Source organism: Anomaloglossus baeobatrachus, chromosome 7, assembly GCF_048569485.1.
Source record: "Anomaloglossus baeobatrachus isolate aAnoBae1 chromosome 7, aAnoBae1.hap1, whole genome shotgun sequence".
Lineage (NCBI taxonomy): Eukaryota > Metazoa > Chordata > Amphibia > Anura > Aromobatidae > Anomaloglossus > Anomaloglossus baeobatrachus.
In genome coordinates this window covers 211,210,366-211,229,172 of record NC_134359.1, presented here as the reverse complement: position 1 = coordinate 211,229,172, position 18,807 = coordinate 211,210,366, and the positions used below count along the sequence as shown (strand labels likewise).

At 37.8% G+C, this 18,807-nt stretch overlaps 1 protein-coding gene across 7 annotated transcripts in view; it reads right to left on the bottom strand.

Annotated features, from left to right (window-relative positions):
* The window catches only part of RBFOX1 (RNA binding fox-1 homolog 1), a 974,619-nt gene that overhangs the window by 930,261 nt on the left and 25,551 nt on the right, over window positions 1-18,807 (bottom strand). The gene's annotated exons all lie outside the window — the stretch shown is intronic.

The following is an 18,807-nucleotide window of genomic DNA, read 5'->3' as shown; positions in this document are numbered from 1 at the left end:
ACACTAATCAACCAATTACTCTTTATAAATTGGCTGTTAAACAGTTAGTGCTCACATATTGTTTCTGTACAGTGACCCCTATTTTTTTTTCTGCTTCTGAGAATAGCTATGTTATAAATTCATTTTTTACCATTGTGAACTCAAAAAAGGAGGTGTTCCCAAATGTAATCACGCACATTCACATGTTTGTAACCCAATAATTGGTAGTGTGCATTACTCAGCTCATCATACCTTTGATACACAATTTTCTGAGCAATTATAAAACTTATGGGTAGAAATGCAACAGTCCCCTCTTAGGGGTGAGCCATCAGCCAGCGCTATAGCTCTCACAACTGATATTCTATCTGGTCTTTCCTCCAAAAGGACCTAAATAAATGTGTAGCTTTATTGTTTTTTCTCTGCACCTCTATATTTTGGTGCAAGGAGTTCACCTTTTTCGATAACCATATTTGTTAGGAGGTTACGCTGTAGAAACTCCCAGACATCAGCTATGGTTTGTTGTTCCTGCCATGCAATATCACAGCAGCACCATCACAGGTGAAGCTTGGAATTACATGATGCTCATTGATTCAGTAGTTGGTCAGGTCCTCCTGAGTCCTGAGTAAGAGACAGTGCTCATTTAATCAGTAGTTGGTCAGGTCCTTCTGGGTGAGAGACAGTGTTCATTTAATCAGTAGTTGGTCAGGTCCTTCTGGGTGAGAGACAGTGTTCATTTAATCAGTAGTTGGTCAGGTCCTCCACAGTGACAGACACCTTTTGCAAATTGATCTTTAATTTGTCTAATAGAGGTCCTGAATGGAAGATCCATTGATTTAAAACTCTACAATAACGTTTTCTGAACTGCTTTTCTATCCCAGAAAACTCTTTAACATTTGCTTTAAGCAATAGTTTCATTTGAATATGTAAAATGGATTAATGTTCATTCGCACTGTGAAGTATCTGATCACAGAATTCAAAGCTAATGAAGGGTTAATGTGGAGATAAAAAGATGTGAAGCAGGATAAACATATATTAATGAATGCAGTACATACTCTAGAACAGAAGTACCGTATATTTCTTCATCCAAGCATAATGGTTTACAGCAAATCTTGCAAAACTAAACCAAGACTCTTTGTTTAGTTCATATCTTTACATTACTCCTAAAAATTTGTGTATGCTTATACATGCAAGAACGGGTATAATTGAATCTATCACTTTTATTTCCATCTGACAATCCATTGATTCTTATTAACAACCACTGGCCTTTACCATAAAATGTAATTCACTGTGTTGTAAGCAGCTCCTGCAATAAACCAGTCAGGAAAATATAGTGTTGGACTGCGGGCCATGAAAATGAAAAACCACTCCACAAATAATTCAGAGCAGCAATATGGTAGTTTTCATGCATAAACCAGTCTATGTTCAGTTAGCATTTTCTAATATTTACCAATAATTTTTAATTTTAATGTTATGTGGTGATCCTCACAATGTACGTGGCAAAAATGCCTTACATATGGACGGTTTGTTTTATATGAGGCAACAAAATAAAGACTACAAACCTAACATTAATTCTGCACATGACAAAATAACATATAAAAAATCAAATCTATAATCATATCTACACAAAGCAACTAAAGATTATAAAATCTATGCAAAAATATTTAATAATCTAACAACACACGTTGTACAAGATCTACACCATTATTGTTTCACAGGTTTTGTGAAAGTGACTATAATATCAGAAGAACTCGCAGCAGAACATCTGTGTCCGCCTCTAACTCCTCCCACTTTCTCTTCTTCCCTTCTCCATAGAACTTTATGGCCATCAACTATCCTCTCCTATTTCAATAAAAGTGAAATCTGTCTTCATTGAATACAGATTTTACCTGAAAATGTATAATATTGGGAATTAAATATCGGCAGTCCAGGAGGTAGGAGAAAGAAGCAAAATTCTCTGATAAGATATATGAGAACGTTCCTTAATTTCATGATTACTACAGATCAAAGGAAAATAAAATAAGCCAAGCACTAATAAAATAATGAATTTCAAATATCCAGCATAGGACAGAGCTATTTTCAGTTTGGAGCTGTATATTCCTCATGTTGACCATAGTGATTATTTAAAGTGAATGTGTACATGTTCTGCATATTTGGTGTGCCCAAAAAACCTCAGGTAAACACTTATTTGACTCCTCAGGTTCAGGCTGCTTCAATAAAGCATAATGTGTGTGTGTGTGTGTGGGGGGGGGGGTAACACTGATTTCTTCAGTATATGACTTACTAAGCTCCTTGAAGTCAAATGAGAAAACACTTTAAAGGCCGCTCTACATGCTGAGATCTCGCTGACGAGATCAGTAGCGTGCGTACCCGCCCCCATCGTTTGTGTGTCTTGGGCAAATCACTGCCCATGGCGCACAAAATCGCGCAGACCCATTACACTACTTACCTGCCTAGCGACGTCACTGTGACCGGCAAACCACCTCCTTTCTAAGGAGGCGGTTCATTTGGCGTCACAGCAACGTCACTAAGCGGACGACCAATAGAAGCGGGGAGGAGGAGATGAGCGGGACGTAACATCCCGCCCACGTCCTTCCTTCCTTATTGCCAGTGGCTGCAGGTAAGGTGAGGTTCCTCATTACTGCGGTGTCACACATAGAGATGTGTGCTGCCACAGGAACGACGAACAATATCGTACCTGCAGCAGCAACGATAATTGGGAACAGGGGGGCATGTCACCGATTAGCGATTTTGAACGTTTTTTGCGACGATTCAAAATCGCTCATAGGTGTCACACGCAACAACGTCGCAAACTTGTCCAGATGTGCGTCACAAATTCCGTGACCCCAACAACATCGCTTTAGCAATGTCGTAGTGTGTAAAGCGGCTTTTAAATGCAGCAACTCTGCCACTTCTCTCATTAATTAGCTCTGGTTATCCTCACCTCCCTTCATAGGTTGGTAGTTTTCTTCTTTATTAGGATATAAGCTGTCAATCATTGGTGTTGGAGGGACTAGACAAGGTCCATCACTGAGAGGACTAGCAGGTCTGCAGCAGATAGACGAGGTCCATCACTGAGAGGACTAGCAGGTCTGCAGCAGATAGACAAGGTCCATCACTGAGAGGACTAGCAGGTCTGCAGTAGATAGACAAGGTCCATTACTGAGAGGACTAGGAGATGTGCAGAAGATAAACCAATCATATTATCAAAACCACAGAAACAAGCCAAGTGACCCAGTGCTGTCCAAATTTTATGATTACCTTAGAATGGGATGAATAAGTCTGGTGAAAGGTTCCATACCCATCATGTCCCTTTACTGGTATGAGCTAAATGAATGACATCTAAGAAAAAAAACATTTTTTTCTTGATAAAATTGATATGAAGAATAGTTTTGGCAAATCTTCAGCGATGCTCTGTTATATATTATATTGACATACTATTACTAATATTTCCTTTACAAACCATTTACATTTAGTCATTTTGTTAAAATGACTGGAAAACCATTAACTATCTTGGCTCTCTAAAAAAATCAGACTACTTATGGTTTATAAATGATTCAGCTTTTTGTTGATATTCTGTTACTGGACTATGTCATACATTTCTCTGTTATGGATTCGTACACATAAATCGATCGCTGAACACTTTGGATTCTACTATAACTGACATATGAGTTTTATTATTTAAATATTTTCCATTTCACGGCAGACACTAAATCTAGGTTATGTCATGGCTCCCATTAAAAAGATGATACTTATAGGTGTCTAGATATCTATACTTTACAGTCTTGTTTTATTACCATCAAGCTCTAGAAAAGTGTACATTTCTCATAAATGCTACATGTAAAATATTATAAATGTAAACTTAGTAGAATGCGACAGGCTGTTTAAGTGTAGGTTTACTTGAAGGGTTTTTCCCCAAATCATAATGTGGTCTCGTTTTTCTGTACATACAGAATTAGTCGTATGTTTCAATTCAACCTATTTATAAATCTGCACTGATTTGCAATGATAACCACCCCAAAACACAAATTCTAGAGCTCTCTTTACTCTACCTTGCCATTGAATTCATCCTCCAGTTGATCTAATGCTTTTGGTAAAGCATGGGCAGATACACCTAATGACCTTGTGTAATAAAACATCTGAAAAGCTATGCTGAAGATTCCACCTATTCCAGTGGCATTTGCATCAATAAACCTTGTCTAATTGATAAAAAATAGATATACCTATGATTCTGTCCAATAAAACATCCATCTTTCACTCTCACAGCATCCTCATTGCCCTAACACAGCAATATTTGTATCACAGCTCAGTTATTATTTGATGAACTCTGCCATGCGTGCAAAAAATGCATGATCAATCCTTGAAGATACACATGAACCTCCAATGAAATTTGGAGTTTGTAATTAGTAATCAATGTTCGTGAAATAGTTGGTCATAGTCATTACATTCAAAAATTTAAATGGTTAACATATTCACATAAATAAAAAATGTCCATGTTTAGATCCATCTATACCTATTAATAAGCACAAAGAAGACTAGAGATCGGGGCCTGCAGCACCAGGAGAAGCAGGGTGCTGCTGGGAATATATAGTTTAAGCAGATAATAAAAAAAGGACTGTAAAAGGAAATTAAAACATTTGCTTTTACTGTATATTAACAATAGTCATACAGCTGCGGTGCTTTTTAAGCATAAAGTAATGATGCCATTGTAGGAATTACATCTGAAATGACAATTAATAAACCGCTTACAAACCTAGAGATAAAATAACTGATGATATAATTATTATAGACTTTGAATGTCATTTGGATGTAGGATATAGTAGAAAGCATTCTCTGATGAATGTCACATACACCCGGATGGAGTCCATAAAATAAGCTTGACTATTATGGCAATATCAAAAAAATGATCTCACTCTGCCTACTATTTTGACTATGTCTAGCCTTTATTAGATGTTTCCAGTCATGGACACACAGGTTGATTAATTACTGAAAGAGCAGTAGCATTATCATCTCTCTGCAAGTCCGCACTGGTGATCAGACTGAAGAAGACGACCAGACCAGAGTTGGTTTGTGCGTGACACAAGTGAAGTCAGGGTGAAATATTTAAAAAAATATGTCTATTATGCGTGAGGGGTCTAGACAATCTTCAGAGCATAATATACCTATATATATATATTGATTTACATTTAATAAAATTTGATGGTCAAATTTGAAAGAACTTCCTAATTCTAATTTCAGGTAATAATACTGTGGATTAAAGAAGCGCAATAGAGTCTTACCCGGTAGGGGAATTAATAGACAATCTAATTAGGTTGTGACAGTCACAACCCCTTTAAACACGTGCAGTGATGGTAACAGCCGCAGCCCTGAAGTGTAAGATGTAGAATTCAATAGAAGAAATCGGGTATGTGCCGCGCTATCACCATGGAATCTGATATTAATATAATTCCTTTATTGTTTGTACAGGTCGATGCATTTTATCTTTTTCCTTCTGAAACGCGTCGACCTGTACAAACAATAAAGGAATTATATTAATATCAGATTCCATGGTGATTCACGGGACATACCCGATATTTTCTCCTGTTGAATTCTAATTCTAATTTCGGTAGATTTGCTTATCACTATTTTAGATTGGTTATAGATCCAATGATTTATTCTGATTGGCTGTTTGCCATGCTCTGAATGTATATTGCAGGAGAATAGAGGGACTATATTTTATTTGCACCACCTATCCCAGGATAATGTATGGGGCAGGTGGTGCAAAAAAGTATACGTCTCTCCTAATAGTTTACTATGCATTGTACAGAGTCAAGCAAACATCACTGAGTTTGCCTCATTACTTCCTAACATTTTTTCAGTCTCGATATTGTCCAGAAGCAATAGGCATCAGTTGTATGTAAACTGAGCACAAGGTGTAATTGTGGTCGGATGATAACCTATAGTAGCCATTATAGGCAACCTTCTGTCTGAAATTATGACAAGTAAGTTGCTTTTTGCAGCTATGTGCAGTCCAGGGTCCTGACTTGTGAATGTTCAGACTTGGCCCCTGGATAATGATGCTGTAAATAAACTCGAGGCAGCCATCAGGACAGGCTGAAATACGATCAACTTGATTACAAAGTCTTGGCTATTAAATCAATTTTCAAAGTTCTATAGTAGAACTAGCAAGTTATTAATGTTATTTACTAGGGAAATGGTTTGTCTATATTTTAACGATAAAATATGCATAGATGCACAGATTTAATATGTACTAGGAAGGAAAGTGCATTAACTAACTCTCATCTGTTATTGCATTTCCTTTATAAGGTTCCCTGTCCAGAGATCTTTAAGGGGTTATCTCTTGTACAAAGCCAATTAAACAAATTGATAGAAGAAGCCTTCATTCAGGAGCCTGTTCTATAAAGGCCCAGTCACACTAAACAACTTACCAGCGATCCCAACAATGATACAACCTGATAGGGATCGCTGCTAAGTTGCTAGTAGGTCGCTGGTGAGATGTCGCACTAAGCGACGCTCCAGCGATCCAACCAGCAACCTGACCTGGCAGGGATCGCTGGAGCGTCTCTACACGTGGAAGCATGCTGCACTTGGTAACTAAGGTAAATATCGGGTAACCAACCCGATATTTACCTTGGTTACCAGCGCACACCGCTTAGCGCTGGCTCCCTGCACACCTAGCCACAGTACACATTGGGCTAATCACCCGATGTGTACTCTGCTACGTGTGCAGGCAGCAGGGAGCCGGCTTCTGTGGACGCTGGTAACCACAGTAAACATCGGGTAACCAAGAAGCCCTTCCCTTGGTTACCCGATATTTACCTTCGTTACCAGTGTCCGCCGCTCTCACACTGCCAGTGCCGGCTCCCTGTTCCCTGCACTCCTAGCCACAGTACACATCGGGTTATGTACCCCATGTGTAGTCCGGCTACGTGTGCAGAGAGCAGGGAGCCGGCACTGACAGCATAAGAGCGGCGGACGCTGGTTACGAAGGTAAATATCGGGTAACCAAGGGAAGGGCTTCTTGGTTACCCGCTGTTTACCATGGTTACCAGCGTCCGCAGAAGCCGGCTCCTGCTGCCTGCACATTCAGTTGTTGCTCTCTCGCTGTCACACACAGCGATGTCTGCTTCACAGCGGGAGAGCAACAACTAAAAAATGGTCCAGGACATTCAGCAACAACCAACGACCTCACAGCAGGGGCCAGGTTGTTGCTGGATGTCACACTAAGCAACATCGCTAGCAAGTTGTGCCTCAGCAGCGATGTTGCTAGCGATGTTGCTTAGTGTGACGGTACCTTTAGTCAATGTAGCACATTAATGAATTACAAAGTAAGTTGTCTCTTCAGAGAGAAAGAGGATTTCAACTCTAGTGCCACCTATGGGAAGTCGGTAAAGAGACAATTTGCATATTTATTTTCCCAGAGGAGCATTGCATGGCTTATAAGCCTCCTTACACTGGCATGCCAGGCATGTCACTCTCTATGAGGAGAAAGGTTACATCTTAGATTACAGAGCAAGCACATTCTTTAAGTGAAACTATGTAATGTTTCATTTTCCCTGTGGTGGTGCTGCAGGGAAATGTAACATTTGCTGAAAACTTCAGATTACCGAAGATCGCTGTTATTTTCAGTAGTTGGAGTTATAGTTCCCCATAATCCATTAATTAATTAATTAGGGGAGCCATCCAATATAAAGGTATTGTTCAAAGCTACCAACACCTATAAGAAGTCACTGTTGTTTAAATACATTTCACCTAAATCAATAGCATTATACACAATTTTTTAATATATAGACAATTTTCTTTCCCAGCTTTCATCCACTTTTCCCTGTCCCTGCCTCTGGAGTTCACAATTCACTCTGAAAAAACAATAAAGAGAAGACTAACTCCCATTATATTTGCATATTGAAGTCTAGTAAGAGGGGTGGGAGAGGGAAGAGCAAAGTATAAAGGAGAGCCAGTGAAACAGAATGTATCCTTGTTTTCTAGTAAGTGTTTTATCTCACCCTTAAACTAGATTTACATCTATTCTGTTCAATGCTAATGTATAATGCCTTCAAAAAACAATCATTAACTTCAAAAAGTCTAAAGATATAATATTAAAATACAAGTGGTATAGTTAATAACTGGTAAAGGATAGTTTTCTCTTTTTGTGTGACATATTTGAACTGATTGATTACTGGAAATAGATCCTGTTAAATACTACATTGATCTCTCTAAAATACACGGACTTTTTGGATTCAGCCTCAGTTAGTGCCAGACCCATTCACCCTCTGTCATCTCTTCTAAAATACATTTTTGACACCCATGTACCTGCTAAGGGATTTTGCCTTTTGACACGTTTTGTGTTTAAGAGAAGTGCTATGAACATTGGATGTTTCTGTCAATCAAGAGATTGATTTAGGGCTGAGGTTGGAGGAAAATATAGAAAAAGGCATAATACTTTGTGACTAATGTGGGAGGAAAAGCTGAGAACATCTCTAAAGAGGAAAAAAGGCAGAGGTTGATTTGTCACATTGTCATCTAATGTAACGTCTGTTAATTAAATTACTCATCATTTTATTCTTAACGTTTCTTATTAACACTGTCACCTGATTTTAGTTAAGTAAAACCAATCTGACCCAAAATATTAGTAGGCTACGAACATAATAATCGTAACCAAAATACATTGATGCTGAACTTACAATAATGTATCCCAAGTATAAATTGCTGCACTGTTCTGGATTTGAAAGGTTAGCTATAATTGCATATCTTTTGGAAAGGTGCTAGATATTGTTCTGGTTTAAATTACCACCTGTCAGAAGTAGTTGAAAATCTTTAAAAAAAAGTATAGATTGTGTGGTGACATTTAAAGGGACAACTTTCTAAATTGGTGTCAAATTGCAGTAAGCCCCAACCTGATTGAAAGCTGAGTAGGAGGTGAGCAAGTGTTCTTATATACTCCAGCACATGAAGCAAAACTATTCCTCTGCTATACTTTCTGTAAAACAAATGAGATCTTTCCCATAAAAAATATATATACTGTTTTCTGGAATAAATATACTCACGACATAATAGTATAATTACCCAAAGAAGCGTTTCCTAAATATCTATAGATTGATCGATAGATAGATAACAAAGTCTTACAATATACATGACTTTTGTGTGCTACTGCGATAATGCAATGCGCCTATACCAGTTGTGTAGTCGCCATGTCATTTTATGTTATTATTGGCATATTCAATGTTGAAGTTGTAGTACCAAGATGGGAAAGTTGTGAAATTATGGAAATCACAGGACCGTTAGGCATGTTAATGATATGCAAATGATGAAAAAATGGAAACAAAATATTCCAAACATTTCGATTTTTCATGATTAAGTTTGTGCGCACTTGGCATACTATCATTGAGGTTATTAATGGGAGTTTAAGGAATCTTCTGCCACGCTGAATACACTTGGGCACTCAAATCATCAATATCTGCTGATGGCAGCTGCATTTTCAGTTGCCAAACGATGCCCTATATGTATTTGATCGGAGAAAAGTCTAGAGACGCTGCAGGACATGGTAGCACATTTAGATCACACAGACTTCTCACAGTACCAAACGCAACTTGAGTTCTGGCATCATGGCTTTGATAAATGACTGTTGGGACACTTTGGAGAAATGTGCGTACCATTAGTTCCACAACTAAATCAATGGAACTACAAACTGTTAGTATCTGGAGACGTCTGGCTGGTATACATTATGCCAAAATGCATTATAATTCTCGGAGTAGGACTGGACATTCCCTTGTAAAGACCTCTTAATGGCGTTTACTACATAGTCTCTTGGTATCATTGTGTCCAAAACAGTGCCCCTGATAAAGCCGATTGAGGTGGCGATACTTGTGGGATGCTGTTTCCTCTTGCTGTTCTCATTGTACCTGGCCCAGGTTGTGTACACACAGCTTTATTTCTCCTTTGTTGTTAGACCCCTTGAGTTACTTTATTTGTACTTGGATAGCATTGGCACTTTACTGTATGATCTGTGCACACTGTGTGTTGGCATTTTATATTTATTATTTTCTGAGGACACCTATAGTCCTCAAACCCTTACACTTTATTTAAAAGTGTGTTACCATCAATCCATCTTTATTATGTCTTTATTGCTTGGATCATGGTGGTTATCTATCTGACATAATGATTATTGTGCTATGGTACTATTCATACTCTTTTTTATTTCTTTGGAATATGGTATTAATTAGTTCCATACAGGAGATCAGAATATATTTTTCTCTATTGTGACTTTAGCCTGTTAATAAAAGATTTTTCTACTTTGATGCACTTTTAAATGATTATCCCATTTGTGTGCTTTTGTAGTTAATATATTATACACTTTTTGTACTTGTCTGCTACTCCTTGTTATATTCTACATATATACACATTCATGTCATAGAAAAAGAGAAAAAAAATATTCAGCTCACCCTCCTACCAGCCAACAATCACAGAAAACACAGTGCAACACTAGGGAGGATCAACCCCAAACAGAATATGTCAAGAGAATCCAGCACAAGTGGAAAAGTAAAATTAATATTTATTACAAAATTGTTAAAAACATCTTCATCAGTGCATATACTCCCAAAAAACCTAGCCAAAGGTCTACAAGACATGGATGTTAATATGCATTTAGAACCTTTGAACTCCATGGTTATTAGTTGTAACACACTGAACAATTTTGGAATAAAAATTGATTTCTTCTGCTCACGTGTGCTGGATCCTCTACTACATTAGATAAGCACATTAATGTGTAAATTTGAGTGTTTTCTGTATGGATTGGTTAGTGCAAAATTATTGTTTCTTGGGCAAGAAAAAGATTGGACTCATTGCTGAAGAGGATAAACCTTTCTATTTCCATTTTTTCAATATTTGTAAATCATTCCATTTCTACAAACATTGTGATTTCCATAAGAATATAAATGTATACATACATATAGTGTGTGTGTATATATGCACCTATATAATGTCTCTATATATACACACACTTGCAGTAACACTGTAAACACACAACTGTCTTTTTCTTGTTGCTGACATCTACAGACACAATCCTCTTACAATGAACAGCACCTGTGGACACAGCCTGTACAGAGCTAGCTACAGCTCATAAATCATGACTGGAAATATTTCATTAATAAGTGACGTTACCATTAATCTATTCTATTCGAGATCAGTGGGGAAAAAAAGAACATCAAGACTTTCCCCTGACAGTGGCTCTATGACCAGGGGTGAGCAACCATGAGGCATCTGATTTCTTCTTACATGCTCTCACTTGTTAACAGAATGATTGTGGCAAAATGTTTACAGTATATTATTTGGGAAGTTAACATAATTGCAGTACTTTTATATATTTACTGTATATCACAAAAGTGATTACACGCCTCCTATTTTTGTAAATACTTTATTATATCTCCTTCATGAGACAGCACTGAAGATGTGATAGTTTGATACAATGGCAAGTAGTCAGTGTTCAGCTTGTATAACAGGGTAAATTTGATGTGCCCTCTAAATAACTCATCATATAACCATTAATGTCTAAACTGCTGGTAAGTGAAAATGGCCAAATTGTGCCCAAAGTGTCAATATTTTATGTGGCCACCATATTTTCAAGTGCTGCCTTAACTCTCTTGGGCATGGAGCTCACTAGAGTTTCACAAGAGCCACTGGAATCCTCTTCCACTCTTTCATTACGACATCATGAAGCTGGTGGATGTTCACTAGAGCTTCACAGAAGCCACTGGAATCTTCTTCCACTCATCCATGATGACAGCACGGAGCTGGTGGACATTAGTATAACAAGTAAAAAATGTAGAAAATACATGGACATGGGAAGAAGGGTTCTACTAAATAATATCTGGTCTACAGGTGTGGCAAACTTTATCATGACCCACAACACACATCTTAATAACTTGTCATGGATGGTTACTACAAGAGAATTAAATTTAGCACTCTCCATAAGAAGACACTTTATAGCTTAAACCACTTGTCAGAATTTCTATCCCAGCAAAACCAGTACTACTGCTTGATGCTGATGAGGTGCAAACCGACCAAAACATGTGTCTGCAATTACAGTTTCTGTTTTGGTGTCTTATCCTAAGTCATTTGGAAAGTCTCTGTAAATGGTCAATATTGATTTTTTGCTACCTCCAATAGATTGCACTAGTGATCCTGTTTTATTACTATATGAAGATAAATAGTCACATATTTCAGAGAATTAAGATAATTTATTATTACACAAAGCAGTGACCAATATTAAGTTAGGATTTAAATGTTTGTGTTGTCATAACCCAGTGCTGTGTTATCTGAGTTGAGGTAATCTTTGCTAAATCAGTATTTAATTGTGGTCTTAAAGGCAACCTGTAAGGTAATTTATGTGTTCTAGCCTAGTAGCAGTGTGATGTGTGGCCTAGTAACTCCTTCCTACCCATCCCTGTCTTGTAATATTGTGTAATGTGCATGTATAAAAATATGTTTTATTACTTATGTGTACCCTATGTAAATGAGCAGGGGTCTAGCCCAATGGGCGTCGCAATGCCCTGTGGGCGTTTTCATGATTTCCGTGGTATCACGCCTCTCTGGGCATAATATCATGGATTTACTTGAGTGACGTTATGTCGCCCTTGAGATCCCGCGCATGCGCACTTACCATTCATGAAGCCTTGTTATCTGGGTGCTTGTTTCTCGTCTTCAGACGCGCACTGCGTATGACCGGAACCGGAGGAGTTTTTTGAGCATGTGCAGTGCGTGTCTGAAAACGAGAAACGAGCACTTAGATAACAAGGCTGCGGGAATGGTAAGTGCGCACGCGCGGGATCTCCAGGAGCGATGGGACGTCCCTCAAGAAATCACATTGTATCACGCCCACAGGGGCATGATACCATGGAAAACATGCAAACGCCCACAGGGCAATGCGACGCCCATGGGGCTAGAGCCCCAGTCATTTACATAGGGTACACATAAGTAATAAAACATTTTTATACATGCCCATTACACAATATCACAACACAGGGATTGGTAGAAAGGGGTTACTCGCACACATATCACACTGCTACTACGTTAGAACACATAAATTACCTGACAGGTTCCCTTTAAGCAATAATATGAGTAACCAAGGGTAATCAAGAAATAACGTCTGGAACACCATTCTGAGTCTGAACTGGGTGCAAAAACCTAAAAAATCTACACTATATAGAGAGAAGGTGTGACTATGTAAGGGGAATATATGAAAAGCAGAAACTTCTGTGTGAATACTGACATGAAAAATCCAATAGCTATATGTAAGAATGAAAATATGAAAAATGGAATCTGCATTACTGCCATGAACATATGAATCAAGAGAAATTTAGCTATTGAATTGATCAATGCAACAAAGCCCCAACACTACGCCAAAGTATTTCTCTACGTTGGGGTCCAGCTAGTATGTGCCCTCTCATGCAGTTAAAAAAAAAAAAAAAAACTTACCATGTATGGGAAGTTGAGACCCAGGCTATATATGCATATAATGCGGACTGGCAATAGGTGTGGGTGGGGCCGGGTTCAGAAACAAAAGACTACAAATACGTTTGTGAACCCGGCCCCACCCACACCTATTGCCAGTCCACATTATACGCATATATAGCCTGGGTCTCAGCTTCCCATACACGGTAAGTTTTTGTTTTTAACTGCATGAGAGGACACACACTAGCTAGGTACCCCAACGTAGAGAAATACTTTGGCGTAGTGTTGGGGCTCTATTGCACTGATCAATTCAATAGCTAAATTTCTCTTTATTCATATGTTCATGGCAGTAATGCAGATTCCATTTTTCATATTTTCATTCTTACATATAGCTATTGGATTTTTCATGTCAGTATTCACACAGCAGTTTCTGCTTTTCATATATTCCCTTTACAAAGTCACTGGTGTGCATACCTTCTCTCCATATAACCAAGGGTAATATTACCCCACAACTAAGGAGTCCATTTCCACTGATAGCTAATGTTAAGTTAATGATGACAATGGACTATTCTAAAAAGTGTGGAAGATTGAAGGTAGCTGCATCCTTAGCTGAGCTGTGGATCCCTATTATTGCCCTATATGTGGGAATTACTTCTATGAAGTGTAAAAAATGAATTAGGGTTCAATCCATAGGCAAACTACACAGCCACATTGTTATACGTGATGTGTTCATTATTTCTTTTAAGGTTTACTTTTTGCATTATTCCTGTGTATCTCTCCATTATCCCTTTTCCAAGACATCATCATTCCTAAATATGACATCATTTATTTATTTTTCCAATGCTCTGATGTCACAGTTTATATGGTCACCTTTTTGTGTTATTTTGGCGCTAATATCTCATGGTGTACATTATCCCCGTACTATAACATCACTGTATATTCCCTCACTGTAAGATCATCTAAGCAGATTTTTTTTGCACTATAATCATTGTGTATTGTGACATCACTGTGTTTATTATCCATGTATTGTGACATCACTGGGTGTATTATATTTGTGCTGTTTCGAGGGTAGGTGATAACTTGCTGGCTACTGGGAAACTAGTCCTGAATGGAGTGGAGTGCATATTCTCCATATATTGTCAAATAAAGTGCTTCTATTGCTCTGGCAGTCCCATAAGCAATGAATGTGTGAAGACTGTATACATCCAAAGAGATAAGAGATAACACTTTTTTTTGCGGGGGGGGGGGAATAAACCCCTAATAAAGGACTTTCACTGGGCATTTTTTATTCAAACAAATTACAATTTCCAATTGTTGCTGGTTTACTGAATCTGGAGATAGCTTTAATTTTTCTTCTGTGTACCTTTACGATGCGATGCAATACACTTTATTGATCCAGAGGGAAATTGTAGTGTCACAGCTTTTTTCAAGCTTTATTCCAAAGTTATGTACCTTTGTAATAAATGGCACCCAATGTGCAATTTTTCCTTTTATTCCACTGGGTGTATACCAAAGAGCTTTTCATTTAACATTTGATTTTCTTCTTGATGACGCTAACCAATCAAAACATGAAAATGTCATAGATAGTGATTGGGAGGCATTAAAATGCTCGGGGGCTCGTTGCTCAAGCCAAGCAGGTCAGATGCTCTGAAAGGGCTCAACTCGAGTATAGAGTATTATGGAAGTTAACAATTGGGCGAACACCCCAATGCTTGATCGAATACCGAGCAATGCCGAGCAGGCTCGCCCATCATTAATCATTAAGACAAAAAAAGGAAGAATCCACAAAGGTCTCACTTCACAGTCGCCACATACTCTTCTGCTATTAGAGTCTACTATTCCTCAAGGGGGAAGCAATGCACCAGACCACAGGTGGAAAGCAACACATTGCATCACCTAATACAGTTGGACCTGAGGATCTGCCTCTTCGGCTCTTCACTGCTTCTATTTTGTGCTCCGGTGTTTCAATATTAAGAAGAGTTGTATCTTTGACTTTCTCTGTAGGCATCTGCCTTTTGCTTTTTCTCCTCTACTACGCAGACATGTTTTTATTGGCCATTACCATAGAGTAGAAAGAGCAAATGCTCACAGAAAAACTTTGTGGCACACACCAAGTTGGTCGAAGAGAAAATTTTAATATTAGTGCATCATTGTGCCTAGTGATAAATTTTGGAATGAAGTGGAACAGAAGAAAAAGAAAAAAGAAACTTCTAGAATCAGAGAAGCAATGCCAATTAGATGGGGTTAAATTAAAAAAATCCAGAGAAAAGTCCTCTTTAAGGCTAAATCTGAACAATCATAAGCACTTCATGTTCTGAACATGATACTGAAGGTGGACATGGTGGGATGGGGCCACATTACAAGTTATGGCATTGTGCTCAATAGTTCCTTATTAGACTGATCCCCCTTACTGTATGTTATAATATGACTTGCCATATATGAAGAAATAATGGTTCACATAGCAAGATTTTGCTGCTGGTAAAATACTGTATTGCAGCACCTGATCTTTTTCTCTTTTTTACTGAGTAATGTATGTAAAGAGAATGCAAAGAAGGCAAAGCAAACAATTTGCATATATAACAGCCAATCATCTCTGTCATAAATGTTTTTAAACATGAATTACCGTACAATCATAACCAATTTTCATAATAATCAGAGGTGCCTACTGACAGTCTAATATTTCTTCATTACCATCCTGTCTATTGATGCCGTTGTCTTACATAAAGAGCTTCTGTCTTTCATGTGCACTTGTTTATGTAATGTACGGTGGATTTTTTCTTTCTGTGGAGCCGTTTGTTTAGTCTAACAAGTGATGCTCTATATTGGATAATACACCTTTGTATAATATTGTGAATTTTGCTGTTTGTTCCTTATAGTTCAAAAATAGATTGCTCACTAACCCATCAAAGTTCTGTGTAAAGCTAGGAAACAATAGAGCAGATGTTGACTGCTGTCTTACGCTTCATAGACATAATTAAACACAATGAGACACTCATGCAACCGAATAATAGAGGACAAACAAATAAAAACTGTACAGTGTAAACAGGAGCGTTATTTAAAGGACACCTGCCTGATATTAATCCACATTAGGACATGTTGTATACATCACAATAAGCTTCTCAATTAGCCTCCAAAAAATGGAGCTAAACAAACTTTACCTTCACAATTAATGGCTCTTGTCACTTGACTCCACCAACTATTTGAATAAAATGTTGTGGAAATAACAGAATTGTGGATAAGATATCCATTTAATGGAAAAGGAACACTAGATTCTAAATAGAAAGATAGATAGGTAGATATATAGGTAGATAGATAGATAAATTGATACTGTGACCTGGAGGTCATGTAGGATTAAATCCACTTCTTGCTACATTGCACCAAATACTCTAGTGAGGGGCACACACGTCAGTAGACTCTCCGATCTCTTCCCGGATTTAAGCTCCATGGAGGAAGAGAAAACATATATCTTGCCGGGGGAAGAAGAGAGCACAGAATAGATAGCGCAGTATGTGAGCGAATGTTTCTTTAAGAAAGAAAACTATGATATGACATGGACTTCCATAGCCCCCACCCTGGATATTCCCCCATCCATCGTTCCTACAGCTCCTAACCATCATCCCCACAGTCTCTATCCCTATTGTACACTTGCTTTGGCAAAACTAATGTGTATTTAGACCTGCCAATAAAGTTTCTTTGCATTAGATGGACAGGTAGATAGATAGATAGATAGATAGATAGATAGATAGATAGATAGAGTTGACAACTTGACTTTCAGGTTTTTATGGACAGCTTATCAAAAAATCATGAACACAATATATTTACGGATACATTAGAAAATAAATTATTTTAAGTCATATATGTCTAGAGCCCTTGGTTTTGTTAGGAAGACATTAGCTGCATTCACTGTAAATGGTAAATTACAAACACATGATCTGTATAAGTTTCTTTACTCTCAAAAAAATCACAGGCGTTTCAAATTTTTTTTACAGACAGGGCAAAATATGCCCTATTTTAATGAACTGTCCTGGCTAAAAGATATATCATAGATAGATAGATAGACAGATAGATAGATAGATAGATAGATAGATAGATAGATAGATAGATGGATAGCTAGATTAGAGAAAAACATTGATATAAAGCAAAGAGAGGTTTCAGATCATCATTTTCCCTTCACAAACAAATAATAAGAAGGTTCTGTTGGCTAATAACCAACCATCCCAATGCAAGTGGTGTCATGTGGATCTATTGGACATAGTGGCCAGCTGTATCATGTCACCCCTGCCTTACCAATTCCATCTAAAATAAGTGACCCTTCAATTTAGCAGTAGTAAGCAATGCTGTAATACTTAGACTCATTTCTTATGGCTCTGATATATTTTTTCAAAGATTGTTCAGCAGTCATAGCTAGTGGGGAATATGGGGGCTCAGAGGTTAGTACTGTTACTTTTCAGCATATTACCTTGGGTCTGAGTTTAAATCCCACCCAGGACAAAATCTACAAAAAGTTTGAATGGTCTCCTGGTGTCTGGGTGGATTTCCTCCGGGTAGGCCTGTTTAGTCCCACACTCCAAGGACATTCTGATAGGAAATTTAGATTGTAAGCCCCAACAGGGAAAGTGATGATAATGTCTGTAAAAATGCTGCAGAATATGATAGCCCTATATAAATAAGAAATAAATGGAGTGCCTTCAACAAATGAAAACTATGGAAGTAAAGACATGGGCCCTAATTCATCAAAGCAATTTAAACAGAATTCTGATATAAATTGCTTTGAACAGATGGGCAAAAAATTGTGACTTTTGGCATTTTCACACCAGTTCATCCCAGCTCTTGAAATATATGGTGGAGATGAGGCAGGAACGAGGTATAGCTGGGACGTAACAGCACAGCTTTTCTAATTCATGACGGGCGACCGCTTTTGTTCCCTAAGTGAAATATCTTACTTTAGTCAGAAATGGAGTAAGGCAAGGTTTCTGGCTTGGCACATCGAAGTGCACGCAACGCATCCAACACTTCTGATTCATTAAAAGGTGTGTACCTCTACATTAAGAGAGTGTCTGTCTTTACATGTCTCTTCATCAAAACCGGCGAGTAAATCGCCAGTCTTCATGCATGAGGGCCATTCTGAACACCTCTCAATTTTTTAATATCCACCTACGTGTTTGGTAAAAAAAAAAAACTTATCCAAAAATACATTAATATATTGTCAATCATTTTTTGTCCTTAAAGTTAATTAATAAATTACTGTATAAGCCACCATTGAAAAAAAGGATATCGTTTTTAATAAGACCATCTGTAAAGCAATACTATGCTGCAGGGAAGTAGCCAAAAATTTGATAATTTTTTTCCCTTGGTTTTAGTTCCAGATCAAGTCTACTAGTCATT